Source organism: Nematostella vectensis, chromosome 4 (genome assembly GCF_932526225.1).
Source record: "Nematostella vectensis chromosome 4, jaNemVect1.1, whole genome shotgun sequence".
Taxonomy (NCBI): Eukaryota; Metazoa; Cnidaria; class Anthozoa; order Actiniaria; family Edwardsiidae; genus Nematostella; species Nematostella vectensis.
In genome coordinates, this window is record NC_064037.1 from 14,363,038 (window position 1) to 14,375,743 (window position 12,706).

Consider the following 12,706-nt stretch of genomic DNA (forward strand, 5'->3'; position numbering starts at 1 on the left):
ACTGCTTGGAAGGCAGCTATGCTAACCACTGTACCACCAACGCTTCATTTCTTACCATACTCTTGCATTTAATTGACAATGACAACCACGATTCATTGACATGTAAAATTGAACTTGCGTTGGCCGGGAATCGAACCCGGGTCAACTGCCTGGAAGGCAGGTATGCTAACCACTATACCAGCAACGCTTCATTTGTTCCAATAATTTTGAAATTAATTGACAAAGACAACCATGAATCATAGACAAGTAAAAATGAAATTGCTTTAGCCGGGAATCGAACCCGGGTCAACTGCTTGGAAGGCAGCTTTGCTAACCACTATACCACCAACGCTTCACTTGTTGCAATCATCTTGAATATAATTGACAAAGAAAACTATGAATCACAGAAAAGTAAAAATGAAATTGCTTTAGCCGGGAATCGAACAAGGGTCAACTGCTTGGAAGGGAGCTATGCTAACCACTATACCACCAACGCTTCACTTGTTGCAATAATCTTGAAATTAATTGACAAAGACAACCATGAATCATTAACAAGTAAAAATTAAATTTTGTTGGTCGGGATTCGAACCAGTGTTAACTGCTTGGAAGACAGCTATGCTAACCACTGTACCACCAACGCTTCATTTCTTACCATACTCTTGCATTTAATTGACAATGACAACCATGATTCATTGACAAGTAAAATTGAAATTGCGTTGGCCGGGAATCGAACCCGGGTCAACTGCTTGGAATACAGCTATGCTAACCACTATACCACCAACTCTTCAATTGTTCCAATAATTTTGAACTTAATTGACAAAGACAAACATGAATCATTAGCAAGTTAAAATTAAATGTTGTTGGTGGGGAATCGAACCCGGGTCAACTGCTTGGAAGGCAGCTTGCTAATCACTGTACCACCAACGCTTCACTGATTACCATACTCTTGCATTTAATTGAAAATGACAACCATGATTCATTGACAAGTGAAATTGAAATTGCGTTGGCCGGGAATCGAACCCGGGTCAACTGCTTGGAAGGCAGCTATGCTAACCACTATACCACCAACGCTTCATTTGTTTCAATCACCTTGAAATTAAATAACAATGACAACTAAAACTCATTGAAAAGAAAAAGAGAATTTGCGTTGGCCGGGAATCGAACCCGGGTCAACTGCTTGGGAAGCAGCTATGCTAACCACTATACCACCAACGCTTCACTTGTTGCAATCATCATGAATATAATTGACAAAGAAAACTATGAATCATAGACAAGTAAAAATGAAATTGCTTTAGCCGGGAATCGAACCCGGGTCAACTGCTTGAAAGGCAGCTATGCTAACCACTATACCACCAACGCTTCACTTGTTGCAATAATCTTGAAATTAATTGAAAATGACAGCCATGAATCCTTGACAAGTAAAAAGGAATTTGCGTTGGCCGGGAATCGAACCCGGGTCAACTGCTTGGTAGGCAGCTATGCTAACCACTATACCACCAACGCTTCACTTGTTGCAATCATCTTGAATATAATTGACAAAGAAAACTATGAATCATAGACAAGTAAAAATGAAATTGCTTTAGCCGTGAATCAAACCCGGGTCAACTGCTTGGAAGGCAGCTATGCTAACCAATATACCACCAACGCTTCACTGGTTGCAATAATCTTGAAATTAATTGACAAAGACAACCATGAATCATTAACAAGTAAAAATTAAATTTTGTTGGACGGGATTCGAACCAGGGTTAACTGCTTGGAAGGCAGCTATGCTAACCACTGTACCACCAACGCTTCATTTCGTACCATACTCTTGCATTTAATTGACAATGACAACCATGATTCATTGACATGTAAAATTGAACTTGCGTTGGCCGGGAATCGAACCCGGGTCAACTTCTTGGAAGGCAGCTTGCTAACCACTGTACCACCAACGCTTCACTTCTTACTATACTCTTGCATTTAATTGAAAATGACAACCATGATTCATTGACAAGTGAAATTGAAATTGCGTTGGCCGGGATTCGAACCCGGGTCAACTGCTTGGAAGGCAGCTATGCTAACCACTATACCACCAACGCTTCACTTGTTCCAATCATCTTGAAATTAAATGACAATGACAACTAAAACTCATTGAAAAGAAAAAGGGAATTTGCGTTGGCCGGGAATCGAACCCGGGTCAACTGCTTGGGAAGCAGCTATGCTAACTACTATACCACCAACGCTTCACTAGTTGCAATAATCTTGAATATAATTGACAAAGAAAACTAAGAATCATAGACAAGTAAAAATGAAATTGCTTTAGCCGGGAATCGAACCCGGGTCAACTGCTTGGAAGGCAGCTATGCTTACCACTATACCACCAACGCTTCACTTGTTCCAATCATCTTGAAATTAATTGACAACTAAAACTCATTAAAAAGTAAAAGGGCATTTGCGTTGGCCGGGAATCGAACCCGGGTCAACTGCTTGGAAGGCAGCTATGCTTACCACTATACCACCAACGCTTCACTTGTTTCAATAATCTTGAAATATATTTACGATGACAACTAAAACACATTAAAAAGTAAAAGGGAATATGTGTTGGCAGGGAATAGAACCCGGGTCAACTGCTTGGAAGGCAGCTATGCTAACCAGTATACCACCAACGCTTCACTTGTTGCAATAATCTTGAAATTAATTGAAAATGACAGCCATGAATCCTTGACAAGTAAAAAGGAATTTGCGTTGGCCGGGAATAGAACCCGGGTCAACTGCTTGAAAGGCAGCTATGTTAACCACTATACCACCAACGCTTCACTTGTTGCAATAATCTTGAAATTAATTGAAAATGACAGCCATGAATCCTTGACAAGTAAAAATGAAATTGCGTTTGCCGGGAATTGAACCCGTGTCAACTGCTTGGAAGGCAGCTATGCTAACCACTATACCACCAACGCTTCACTTGTTCCAATCATCTTGAAATTTAAATGACAATGACAACTTAAACTCATTGAAAAGAAAAAGGGAATTTGCGTTGGCCGGGAATCGAACACGGGTCAACTGCTTGAAAGGCAGCTATGCTAACCACTATACCACCAACGCTTCCCTTGTTGCAATCATCTTGAATATAATCGACAAAGAAAACTATGAATCATAGACAAGTAAAAATGAAATTGCTTTAGCCGGGAATCGAACCCGTGTCAACTGCTTGGATGTCAGCTATGCTACCCAATATACCACCAACGCTTCACTGGTTGCAATAATCTTGAAATTAATTAACAAAGACAACCATGAATCATTAACAAGTTAAAATTAAATGTTGTTGGTGGGGATTCGAACTAGTGTCAACTGCTTGGAAGGCAGCTATGCTAACCACTGTACCACCAACGCTTCACTGATTACCATACTCTTGCATTTAATTTACAATGACAACCATGACTAATTGACAAGTAAAAATGAAATTGCGTTGGCCGGGAATTGAACCCGGGTCAACTGCTTGGAAGGCAGCTATGCTAACCACTATACCACCAACGCTTCACTTGTTCCAATCATCTTGAATATAATTGACAAAGAAAACTATGAATCATAGACAAGTAAAAATAAAATTGCTTTAGCCGGGAGTCGAACCCAGGTAAACTGCTTGGATGGCAGCTATGCTACCCAATATACCACCAACGCTTCACTGGTTGCAATAATCTTGAAATTAATTGACAAAGACAACCATGAATCATTAACAAGTTAAAATTAAATGTTGTTGGTGGGGATTCGAACAACGTTCAACTGCTTGGAAGGCAGCTATGCTAACCACTGTACCACCAACGCTTCACTGATTACCATACTCTTGCATTTAATTTACAATGACAACCATGACTAATTGACAATTAAAAATGAAATTGCGTTGGCCGGGAATCGAACCCGGGTCAACTGCTTGGAAGGCAGCTATGCTAACCACTATACCACCAACGATTCACTTGTTCCAATCATCTTGAAATTTAAATGACAATGACAACTAAAACTCATTGAAAAGAAAAAGGGAATTTGCGTTGGCCGGGAATCGAACCCGTGTCAACTGCTTGGAAGGCAGCTATGCTAACCACTATACCACCAACGCTTCACTTGTTGCAATCATCTTGAATATAATTGACAAAGAAAACTTTGAATCATAGACAAGTAAAAATGAAATTGCTTTAGCCGGGAATCGAACCCGGGTCAACTGCTTGGAAGGCAGCTATGCTAACCAATATACCACCAACGCTTCACTGGTTGCAATAATCATGAAATTAATTGACAAAGACAACCATGAATCCTTAACAAGTGAAATTTAAATTTTGTTGGTCGGGATTCGAACCAGGGTTAACTGCTTGGAAAGCAGCTATGCTAACCATTGTACCACCAACGCTTCATTTCTTACCATACTCTTGCATTTAATTGACAATGACAACCATGATTCAATGACAAGTAAAATTGAAATTGCGTTGGCCGGGAATCGAACCCGGGTCAACTGCTTGTAAGGCAGCTATGCTAACCACTATACCACCAACGCTTCAATTGTTCCAATAATTTTGAAATTAATTGACAACGACAACCATGAATCATTAACAAGTTAAAATTAAATGTTGTTGGTGGGGATTCGAACTAGGGTCAACTGCTTGGAAGGCAGCTATGCTAACCACTGTACCACCAACGCTTCACTGATTACCATACTCTTGCATTTAATTTACAATGACAACCATGACTCATTGACAAGTAAAAATGAAATTGCGTTGCCCGGGAATCGAACCCGGGTCAACTGCCTGGAAGGCAGCTATTCTAACCACGATACCACCAACGCTTCACTTGTTCCCATCATCTTGAAATTTAAATGACAATGACAACTAAAACTCATTGAAAAGAAAAAGGGAATTTGCGTTGGCCGGGAATCGAACCCGGGTCAACTGCTTGAAAGGCAGCTATGCTAACCACTATACCACCAACGCTTCACTTGTTGCAATCATCTTGAATATAATTGACAAAGAAAACTATGAATCATAGACAAGTAAAAATGAAATTGCTTTAGCCGGGAATCAAACCCGGGTCAACTGCTTGGAAGGCAGCTATGCTAACCAATATACCACCAACGCTTCACTGGTTGCAATAATCTTGAAATTAATTGATAAAAACAACCATGAATCCTTAACAAGTAAAAATTAAATTTTGATGGTCGGGATTCGAACCAGGGTTAACTGCTTGGAAGGCAGCTATGCTAACCACTGTACCACCAACGCTTCATTTCTTACCATACTCTTGCATTTAATTGACAATGACAACCATGATTCATTGACATGTAAAATTGAACTTGCGTTGGCCGGGAATCGAACCCGTGTAAACTGCTTGGAAGGCAGGTATGCTAACCACTATACCAGCAACGCTTCATTTGTTCCAATAAATTTGAAATTAATTGACAAAGACAACCATGAATCATAGACAAGTAAAAATGAAATTGCTTTAGCCGGGAATCGAACCCGGGTCAACTGCTTGGAAGGCAGCTATGCTAACCACTATACCACCAACTCTTTAATTGTTCCAATAATTTTGAACTTAATTGACAAAGACAAACATGAATCATTAACAAGTTAAAATTAAATGTTGTTGGTGGGGAATCGAACCCGGGTCAACTGCTTGGAAGGCAGCTATGCTAACCACTATACCACCAACGATTCACTTGTTCCAATCATCTTGAAATTTAAATGACAATGACAACTAAAACTCATTGAAAAGAAAAAGGGAATTTGCGTTGACCGGGAATCGAACCCGGGTTAACTGCTTGGGAAGCAGCTATGCTAACCACTATACCACCAACGCTTCACTAGTTGCATAAATCTTGAATATAATTGACAAAGAAAACTATGAATCATAGACAAGTAAAAATTAAATTGCTTTAGCCGGGAATCGAACCCGGGTCAACTGCTTGGAAGGCAGCTATGCTTACCACTATACCACCAACGCTTCACTTATTTCAATCATCTTGAAATAAATTGACGATGACAATTAAAACACAATAAAAAGTAAAAGGGAATATGTGTTGCCCGGGAATGGAACCCGGGTCAACTGCCTGGAAGGCAGCTACGCTAACCACTATACCACCAACGCTTCACTTGTTCCAATCATCTTGAAATTTAAATGACAATGACAACTAAAACTCATTGAAAAGAAAAAGGGAATTTGCGTTGGCCGGGAATAGAACCCGGGTCAACTGCTTGGAAGGCAGCTATGCTAACCACTATACCACCAACGCTTCACTTGTTGCAATCATCTTGAATATAATTGACAAAGAAAACTATGAATCATAGACAAGTAAAAATGAAATTGCTTTAGCCGGGAATCAAACCCGGGTCAACTGCTTGGAAGGCAGCTATGCTAACCAATATACCACCAACGCTTCACTGGTTGCAATAATCTTGAAATTAATTGACAAAGACAACCATGAATCCTTAACAAGTAAAAATTAAATTTTGTTGGACGGTATTCGAACCAGGGTTAACTACTTGGAAGGCAGCTATGCTAACCACTGTACCACCAACGCTTCATTTCTTACCATACTCTTGCATTTAATTGGCAATGACAACCATGATTCATTGACATGTAAAATTGAACTTGCGTTGGCCGGTAATCGAACCCGGGTCAACTGCTTGGAAGGCAGGTATGCTAACCACTATACCAGCAACGCTTCATTTGTTCCAATAATTTTGAAGTTAATTGACAAAGACAACCATGAATCATAGACAAGTAAAAATGAAATTGCTTTAGCCGGGAATCGAACCCGGGTCAAATGCTTGGAAGGCAGCTATGCTAACCAATATACCACCAACGCTTCACTGGTTGCAATAATCTTGAAATTAATTGACAAAGACAACCATGAATCATTAACAGGTAAAAATTAAATTTTGTTGGTCGGGAATCAAACCCGGGTCAACTGCTTGGAAGGCAGCTTGCTAACCACTGTACCACCAACGCTTCACTTCTTACTATACTCTTGCATTTAATTGAAAATGACAACCATGATTCATTGACAAGTGAAATTGAAATTGCGTTGGCCGGGATTCGAACCCGGGTCAACTGCTTGGAAGGCAGCTATGCTAACCACTATACCACCAACGCTTCACTTGTTCCAATCATCTTGAAATTAAATGACAATGACAACTAAAACTCATTGAAAAGAAAAAGGGAATTTGCGTTGGCCGGGAATCAAACCCGGGTCAACTGCTTGGGAAGCAGCTATGCTAACCACTATACCACCAACGCTTCACTAGTTGCAATAATCTTGAATATAATTGAGAAAGAAAACTAAGAATCATAGACAAGTAAAAATGAAATTGCTTTAGCCGGGAATCGAACCCGGGTCAACTGCTTGGAAGGCAGCTATGCTTACCACTATACCACCAACGCTTCACTTGTTCCAATCATCTTGAAATTAATTGACAACTAAAACTCATTAAAAAGCAAAAGTGCATTTGCGTTGGCCGGGAATCGAACCCGGGTCAACTGTTTGGAAGGCAGCTATGCTTACCACTTTACCACCAACGCTTCACTTATTTCAATCATCTTGAAATAAATTGACGATGACAACTAAAACACAATAAAAAGTAAAAGGGAATATGTGTTGGCGGGGAATCGGACCCGGGTCAGCTGCTTGGAAGGCAGCTATGCTAACCACTATACCACCAACGCTTCACTGGTTGCAATAATCTTGAAATTAATTGAAAATGACAGCCATGAAACCTTCACAAGTAAAAAGGAATTTGCATTGGCCGGAAATAGAACCCGGGTCAACTGCTTGGAAGGCAGCTATGCTAACCACTATACCAACAACGCTTCACTTGTTGCAATCATCTTGAATATAATTGACAAAGAAAACTATGAATCATAGACAAATAAAAATTAAATTGCTTTAGCCGGGAATCGAACCTGGGTCAACTGCTTGGAAGTCAGCTATGCTAACCACTATACCACCAACGCTTTACTTGTTGCAATCATCTTGAATATAATTGACAAAGAAAACTACGAATCACAGAAAAGTAAAAATGAAATTGCTTTAGCCGGGAATCGAACCCGGGTCAACTGCTTGGAAGGCAGCTATGCTAACCACTATACCACCAACGCTTCACTTGTTGCAATAATCTTGAAATTAATTGAAAAAGACAACCATGAATCATTAACAAGTAAAAATTAAATTTTGTTGGTCGGGATTCGAACCAGTGTTAACTGCTTGGAAGACAGCTATTCTAACCACTGTACCACCAACGCTTCACTTGTTCCAATCATCTTGAAATTAATTGACAACTAAAACTCATTAAAAAGTAAAAGTGCATTTGCGTTGGCCGGGAATCGAACCCGGGTCAACTGCTTGGAAGGCAGCTATGCTTACCACTATACCACCAACGCTTCACTTATTTCAATCATCTTGAAATAAATTGACGATGACAACTAAAACACAATAAAAAGTAAAAGGGAATATGTGTTGGCATGGAATCGAACCCGGGTCAACTGCTTGGAAGGCAGCTATGCTAACCACTCTACCACCAAAGCTTTACTTGTTGCAATCATCTTGAATATAATTGACAAAGAAAACTATGAATCACAGAAAAGTAAAAATGAAATTGCTTTAGCCGGGAATCGAACCCGGGTCAACTGCTTGGAAGGCAGCTATGCTAACCAATATACCACCAACGCTTCACTGGTTGCAATAATCTTGAAATTAATTGACAAAGACAACCATGAATCATTAACAGGTAAAAATTAAATTTTGTTGGTCGGGAATCAAACCCGGGTCAACTGCTTGGAAGGCAGTTTGCTAACCACTGTACCACCAACGCTTCACTTCTTACTATACTCTTGCATTTAATTGAAAATGACAACCATGATTCATTGACAAGTGAAATTGAAATTGCGTTGGCCGGGAATCGAACCCGGGTCAACTGCTTGGAAGGCAGCTATGCTAACCACTATACCACCAACGCTTCACTTGTTCCAATCATCTTGAAATTAAATGACAATGACAACTAAAAGTCATTGAAAAGAAAAAGGGAATTTGCGTTGGCCGGGAATCGAACCCGGGTCAACTGCTTGGGAAGCAGCTATGCTAACCACTATACCACCAACGCTTCACTAGTTGCAATCATCTTGAATATAATTGAGAAAGAAAACTAAGAATCATAGACAAGTAAAAATGAAATTGCTTTAGCCGGGAATCGAACCCGGGTCAACTGCTTGGAAGGCAGCTATGCTTACCACTATACCACCAACGCTTCACTTGTTCCAATCATCTTGAAATTAATTGACAACTAAAACTCATTAAAAAGCAAAAGTGCATTTGCGTTGGCCGGGAATCGAACCCGGGTCAACTGCTTGGAAGGCAGCTATGCTTACCACTATACCACCAACGCTTCACTTATTTCAATCATCTTGAAATAAATTGACGATGACAACTAAAACACAATAAAAAGTAAAAGGGAATATGTGTTGGCAGGGAATCGGACCCTGGTCAACTGCTTGGAAGGCAGCTATGCTAACCACTATACCACCAACGCTTCACTGGTTGCAATAATCTTGAAATTAATTGAAAATGACAGCCATGAATCCTTCACAAGTAAAAAGGAATTTGCATTGGCCGGAAATAGAACCCAGGTCAACTGCTTGGAAGGCAGCTATGCTAACCACTATACCACCAACGCTTCACTTGTTGCAATCATCTTGAATATAATTGACAAAGAAAACTATGAATCATAGACAAGTAAAAATTAAATTGCTTTAGCCGGGAATCGAACCTGGGTCAACTGCTTGGAAGGAAGCTATGCTAACCACTATACCACCAACGCTTTACTTGTTGCAATCATCTTGAATATAATTGACAAAGAAAACTATGAATCACAGAAAAGTAAAAATGAAATTGCTTTAGCCGGGAATCGAACCCGGGTCAACTGCTTGGAAGGCAGCTATGCTAACCACTATACCACCAACGCTTCACTTGTTGCAATAATCTTGAAATTAATTGACAAAAACAACCATGAATCATTAACAAGTTCAAATTAAATTTTGTTGGTCGGGATTCGAACCAGTGTTAACTGCTTGGAAGACAGCTATGCTAACCACTGTACCACCAACGCTTTACTTGTTCCAATCATCTTGAAATTAATTGACAACTAAAACTCATTAAAAAGTAAAAGTGCATTTGCGTTGGCCGGGAATCGAACCAGGGTCAACTGCTTGGAAGGCAGCTATGCTTACCACTATACCACCAACGCTTCACTTATTTCAATCATCTTGAAATAAATTGACGATGACAACTAAAACACAATAAAAAGTAAAAGGGAATATGTGTTGGCAGGGAATCGAACCCGGGTCAACTGCTTGGAAGGCAGCTATGCTAATCACTAAACCACCAAAGCTTTACTTGTTGCAATCATCTTGAATATAATTGACAAAGAAAACTATGAATCACAGAAAAGTAAAAATGAAATTGCTTTAGCCGGGAATCGAACCCGGGTCAACTGCTTGGAAGGCAGCTATGCTTACCACTATACCACCAACGCTTCACTTGTTCCAATCATCTTGAAATTAATTGACAACTAAAACTCATTAAAAAGTAAAAGGGCATTTGCGTTGGCCGGGAATCGAACCCGGGTCAACTGCTTGGAAGGCAGCTATGCTTACCACTATACCACCAACGCTTCACTTGTTTCAATAATCTTGAAATATATTTACGATGACAACTAAAACACATTAAAAAGTAAAAGGGAATATGTGTTGGCAGGGAATAGAACCCGGGTCAACTGCTTGGAAGGCAGCTATGCTAACCAGTATACCACCAACGCTTCACTTGTTGCAATAATCTTGAAATTAATTGAAAATGACCGCCATGAATCCTTGACAAGTAAAAAGGAATTTGCGTTGGCCGGGAATAGAACCCGGGTCAACTGCTTGAAAGGCAGCTATGTTAACCACTATACCACCAACGCTTCACTTGTTGCAATAATCTTGAAATTAATTGAAAATGACAGCCATGAATCCTTGACAAGTAAAAATGAAATTGCGTTTGCCGGGAATTGAACCCGGGTCAACTGCTTGGAAGGCAGCTATGCTAACCACTATACCACCAACGCTTCACTTGTTCCAATCATCTTGAAATTTAAATGACAATGACAACTAAAACTCATTGAAAAGAAAAAGGGAATTTGCGTTGGCCGTGAATCGAACACGGGTCAACTGCTTGAAAGGCAGCTATGCTAACCACTATACCACCAACGCTTCCCTTGTTGCAATCATCTTGAATATAATTGACAAAGAAAACTATGAATCATAGACAAGTAAAAATGAAATTGCTTTAGCCGGGAATCGAACCCGTGTCAACTGCTTGGATGTCAGCTATGCTACCCAATATACCACCAACGCTTCACTGGTTGCAATAATCTTGAAATTAATTGACAAAGACAACCATGAATCATAAACAAGTTAAAATTAAATGTTGTTGGTGGGGATTCGAACTAGTGTCAACTGCTTGGAAGGCAGCTATGCTAACCACTGTACCACCAACGCTTCACTGATTACCATACTCTTGCATTTAATTTACAATGACAACCATGACTAATTGACAAGTAAAAATGAAATTGCGTTGGCCGGGAATTGAACCCGGGTCAACTGCTTGGAAGGCAGCTATGCTAACCACTATACCACCAACGCTTCACTTGTTCCAATAATCTTGAATATAATTGACAAAGAAAACTATGAATCATAGACAAGTAAAAATAAAATTGCTTTAGCCGGGAATCGAACCCAGTTAAACTGCTTGGATGGCAGCTATGCTACCCAATATACCACCAACGCTTCACTGGTTGCAATAATCTTGAAATTAATTGACAAAGACAACCATGAATCATTAACAAGTTAAAATTAAATGTTGTTGGTGGGGATTCGAACTACGTTCAACTGCTTGGAAGGCAGCTATGCTAACCACTGTACCACCAACGCTTCACTGATTACCATACTCTTGCATTTAATTTACAATGACAACCATGACTAATTGACAAGTAAAAATGAAATTGAGTTGCCCGGGAATCGAACCCGGGTCAACTGCTTGGAAGGCAGCTATGCTAACCACTATACCACCAACGATTCACTTGTTCCAATCATCTTGAAATTTAAATGACAATGACAACTAAAACTCATTGAAAAGAAAAAGGGAATTTGCGTTGGCCGGGAATCGAACCCGTGTCAACTGCTTGGAAGGCAGCTATGCTAACCATTATACCACCAACGCTTCACTTGTTGCAATCATCTTGAATATAATTGACAAAGAAAACTTTGAATCATAGACAAGTAAAAATGAAATTGCTTTAGCCGGGAATCGAACCCGGGTCAACTGCTTGGAAGGCAGCTATGCTAACCAATATACCACCAACGCTTCACTGGTTGCAATAATCATGAAATTAATTGACAAAGACAACCATGAATCCTTAACAAGTGAAATTTAAATTTTGTTGGTCGGGATTCGAACCAGGGTTAACTGCTTGGAAGGCAGCTATGCTAACCATTGTACCACCAACGCTTCATTTCTTACCATACTCTTGCATTTAATTGACAATGACAACCATGATTCAATGACAAGTAAAATTGAAATTGCGTTGGCCGGGAATCGAACCCGGGTCAACTGCTTGTAAGGCAGCTATGCTAACCACTATACCACCAACGCTTCAATTGTTCCAATAATTTTGAA

At 39.9% G+C, this 12,706-nt stretch overlaps 44 non-coding genes across 44 annotated transcripts; all 44 read right to left on the minus strand.

Annotated features, from left to right (window-relative positions):
* Positions 1 to 259: 259 nt before the first annotated feature.
* Positions 260 to 331, minus strand: Trnag-ucc. Its single transcript has one exon. It is a non-coding gene; the product is annotated as a tRNA-Gly (tRNA).
* Positions 332 to 978: 647 nt separating this feature from the next.
* Trnag-ucc lies at positions 979 to 1,050 on the minus strand. The gene has a single exon. It is a non-coding gene; the product is annotated as a tRNA-Gly (tRNA).
* Positions 1,051 to 1,122: 72 nt separating this feature from the next.
* Trnag-ccc lies at positions 1,123 to 1,194 on the minus strand. The gene has a single exon. It is a non-coding gene; the product is annotated as a tRNA-Gly (tRNA).
* Positions 1,195 to 1,266: 72 nt separating this feature from the next.
* On the minus strand, positions 1,267 to 1,338 carry Trnae-uuc. Its single transcript has one exon. It is a non-coding gene; the product is annotated as a tRNA-Glu (tRNA).
* A 72-nt stretch (positions 1,339 to 1,410) lies between these two features.
* Positions 1,411 to 1,482, minus strand: Trnag-acc. Its single transcript has one exon. It is a non-coding gene; the product is annotated as a tRNA-Gly (tRNA).
* Positions 1,483 to 1,985: 503 nt separating this feature from the next.
* Positions 1,986 to 2,057, minus strand: Trnag-ucc. The gene has a single exon. It is a non-coding gene; the product is annotated as a tRNA-Gly (tRNA).
* A 72-nt stretch (positions 2,058 to 2,129) lies between these two features.
* On the minus strand, positions 2,130 to 2,201 carry Trnag-ccc. The gene has a single exon. It is a non-coding gene; the product is annotated as a tRNA-Gly (tRNA).
* A 72-nt stretch (positions 2,202 to 2,273) lies between these two features.
* On the minus strand, positions 2,274 to 2,345 carry Trnag-ucc. Its single transcript has one exon. It is a non-coding gene; the product is annotated as a tRNA-Gly (tRNA).
* A 66-nt stretch (positions 2,346 to 2,411) lies between these two features.
* On the minus strand, positions 2,412 to 2,483 carry Trnag-ucc. The gene has a single exon. It is a non-coding gene; the product is annotated as a tRNA-Gly (tRNA).
* A 216-nt stretch (positions 2,484 to 2,699) lies between these two features.
* On the minus strand, positions 2,700 to 2,771 carry Trnae-uuc. The gene has a single exon. It is a non-coding gene; the product is annotated as a tRNA-Glu (tRNA).
* A 217-nt stretch (positions 2,772 to 2,988) lies between these two features.
* Positions 2,989 to 3,060, minus strand: Trnae-uuc. The gene has a single exon. It is a non-coding gene; the product is annotated as a tRNA-Glu (tRNA).
* A 360-nt stretch (positions 3,061 to 3,420) lies between these two features.
* On the minus strand, positions 3,421 to 3,492 carry Trnag-ucc. The gene has a single exon. It is a non-coding gene; the product is annotated as a tRNA-Gly (tRNA).
* A 360-nt stretch (positions 3,493 to 3,852) lies between these two features.
* Trnag-ucc lies at positions 3,853 to 3,924 on the minus strand. The gene has a single exon. It is a non-coding gene; the product is annotated as a tRNA-Gly (tRNA).
* Positions 3,925 to 3,997: 73 nt separating this feature from the next.
* Trnag-ucc lies at positions 3,998 to 4,069 on the minus strand. The gene has a single exon. It is a non-coding gene; the product is annotated as a tRNA-Gly (tRNA).
* Positions 4,070 to 4,141: 72 nt separating this feature from the next.
* Trnag-ucc lies at positions 4,142 to 4,213 on the minus strand. Its single transcript has one exon. It is a non-coding gene; the product is annotated as a tRNA-Gly (tRNA).
* Positions 4,214 to 4,429: 216 nt separating this feature from the next.
* On the minus strand, positions 4,430 to 4,501 carry Trnav-uac. Its single transcript has one exon. It is a non-coding gene; the product is annotated as a tRNA-Val (tRNA).
* A 361-nt stretch (positions 4,502 to 4,862) lies between these two features.
* Positions 4,863 to 4,934, minus strand: Trnae-uuc. Its single transcript has one exon. It is a non-coding gene; the product is annotated as a tRNA-Glu (tRNA).
* A 504-nt stretch (positions 4,935 to 5,438) lies between these two features.
* Positions 5,439 to 5,508, minus strand: Trnag-ucc. Its single transcript has one exon. It is a non-coding gene; the product is annotated as a tRNA-Gly (tRNA).
* A 219-nt stretch (positions 5,509 to 5,727) lies between these two features.
* On the minus strand, positions 5,728 to 5,799 carry Trnag-ccc. The gene has a single exon. It is a non-coding gene; the product is annotated as a tRNA-Gly (tRNA).
* A 72-nt stretch (positions 5,800 to 5,871) lies between these two features.
* On the minus strand, positions 5,872 to 5,943 carry Trnag-ucc. The gene has a single exon. It is a non-coding gene; the product is annotated as a tRNA-Gly (tRNA).
* A 217-nt stretch (positions 5,944 to 6,160) lies between these two features.
* Trnag-ucc lies at positions 6,161 to 6,232 on the minus strand. The gene has a single exon. It is a non-coding gene; the product is annotated as a tRNA-Gly (tRNA).
* A 791-nt stretch (positions 6,233 to 7,023) lies between these two features.
* Positions 7,024 to 7,095, minus strand: Trnag-ucc. Its single transcript has one exon. It is a non-coding gene; the product is annotated as a tRNA-Gly (tRNA).
* A 72-nt stretch (positions 7,096 to 7,167) lies between these two features.
* Trnag-ccc lies at positions 7,168 to 7,239 on the minus strand. The gene has a single exon. It is a non-coding gene; the product is annotated as a tRNA-Gly (tRNA).
* A 72-nt stretch (positions 7,240 to 7,311) lies between these two features.
* Trnag-ucc lies at positions 7,312 to 7,383 on the minus strand. Its single transcript has one exon. It is a non-coding gene; the product is annotated as a tRNA-Gly (tRNA).
* A 66-nt stretch (positions 7,384 to 7,449) lies between these two features.
* Positions 7,450 to 7,521, minus strand: Trnag-ucc. Its single transcript has one exon. It is a non-coding gene; the product is annotated as a tRNA-Gly (tRNA).
* Positions 7,522 to 8,025: 504 nt separating this feature from the next.
* On the minus strand, positions 8,026 to 8,097 carry Trnag-ucc. Its single transcript has one exon. It is a non-coding gene; the product is annotated as a tRNA-Gly (tRNA).
* A 210-nt stretch (positions 8,098 to 8,307) lies between these two features.
* Trnag-ucc lies at positions 8,308 to 8,379 on the minus strand. Its single transcript has one exon. It is a non-coding gene; the product is annotated as a tRNA-Gly (tRNA).
* A 216-nt stretch (positions 8,380 to 8,595) lies between these two features.
* On the minus strand, positions 8,596 to 8,667 carry Trnag-ucc. Its single transcript has one exon. It is a non-coding gene; the product is annotated as a tRNA-Gly (tRNA).
* A 215-nt stretch (positions 8,668 to 8,882) lies between these two features.
* Positions 8,883 to 8,954, minus strand: Trnag-ucc. Its single transcript has one exon. It is a non-coding gene; the product is annotated as a tRNA-Gly (tRNA).
* Positions 8,955 to 9,026: 72 nt separating this feature from the next.
* On the minus strand, positions 9,027 to 9,098 carry Trnag-ccc. The gene has a single exon. It is a non-coding gene; the product is annotated as a tRNA-Gly (tRNA).
* A 72-nt stretch (positions 9,099 to 9,170) lies between these two features.
* On the minus strand, positions 9,171 to 9,242 carry Trnag-ucc. Its single transcript has one exon. It is a non-coding gene; the product is annotated as a tRNA-Gly (tRNA).
* Positions 9,243 to 9,308: 66 nt separating this feature from the next.
* On the minus strand, positions 9,309 to 9,380 carry Trnag-ucc. Its single transcript has one exon. It is a non-coding gene; the product is annotated as a tRNA-Gly (tRNA).
* A 72-nt stretch (positions 9,381 to 9,452) lies between these two features.
* Trnag-ucc lies at positions 9,453 to 9,524 on the minus strand. The gene has a single exon. It is a non-coding gene; the product is annotated as a tRNA-Gly (tRNA).
* Positions 9,525 to 9,884: 360 nt separating this feature from the next.
* Trnag-ucc lies at positions 9,885 to 9,956 on the minus strand. Its single transcript has one exon. It is a non-coding gene; the product is annotated as a tRNA-Gly (tRNA).
* A 210-nt stretch (positions 9,957 to 10,166) lies between these two features.
* Trnag-ucc lies at positions 10,167 to 10,238 on the minus strand. Its single transcript has one exon. It is a non-coding gene; the product is annotated as a tRNA-Gly (tRNA).
* Positions 10,239 to 10,454: 216 nt separating this feature from the next.
* Positions 10,455 to 10,526, minus strand: Trnag-ucc. Its single transcript has one exon. It is a non-coding gene; the product is annotated as a tRNA-Gly (tRNA).
* A 66-nt stretch (positions 10,527 to 10,592) lies between these two features.
* Trnag-ucc lies at positions 10,593 to 10,664 on the minus strand. Its single transcript has one exon. It is a non-coding gene; the product is annotated as a tRNA-Gly (tRNA).
* A 216-nt stretch (positions 10,665 to 10,880) lies between these two features.
* On the minus strand, positions 10,881 to 10,952 carry Trnae-uuc. Its single transcript has one exon. It is a non-coding gene; the product is annotated as a tRNA-Glu (tRNA).
* Positions 10,953 to 11,024: 72 nt separating this feature from the next.
* Positions 11,025 to 11,096, minus strand: Trnag-ucc. The gene has a single exon. It is a non-coding gene; the product is annotated as a tRNA-Gly (tRNA).
* A 73-nt stretch (positions 11,097 to 11,169) lies between these two features.
* On the minus strand, positions 11,170 to 11,241 carry Trnae-uuc. The gene has a single exon. It is a non-coding gene; the product is annotated as a tRNA-Glu (tRNA).
* Positions 11,242 to 11,601: 360 nt separating this feature from the next.
* Positions 11,602 to 11,673, minus strand: Trnag-ucc. Its single transcript has one exon. It is a non-coding gene; the product is annotated as a tRNA-Gly (tRNA).
* A 505-nt stretch (positions 11,674 to 12,178) lies between these two features.
* Positions 12,179 to 12,250, minus strand: Trnag-ucc. Its single transcript has one exon. It is a non-coding gene; the product is annotated as a tRNA-Gly (tRNA).
* A 72-nt stretch (positions 12,251 to 12,322) lies between these two features.
* Positions 12,323 to 12,394, minus strand: Trnag-ucc. Its single transcript has one exon. It is a non-coding gene; the product is annotated as a tRNA-Gly (tRNA).
* Positions 12,395 to 12,610: 216 nt separating this feature from the next.
* On the minus strand, positions 12,611 to 12,682 carry Trnav-uac. The gene has a single exon. It is a non-coding gene; the product is annotated as a tRNA-Val (tRNA).
* Positions 12,683 to 12,706: the final 24 nt, after the last annotated feature.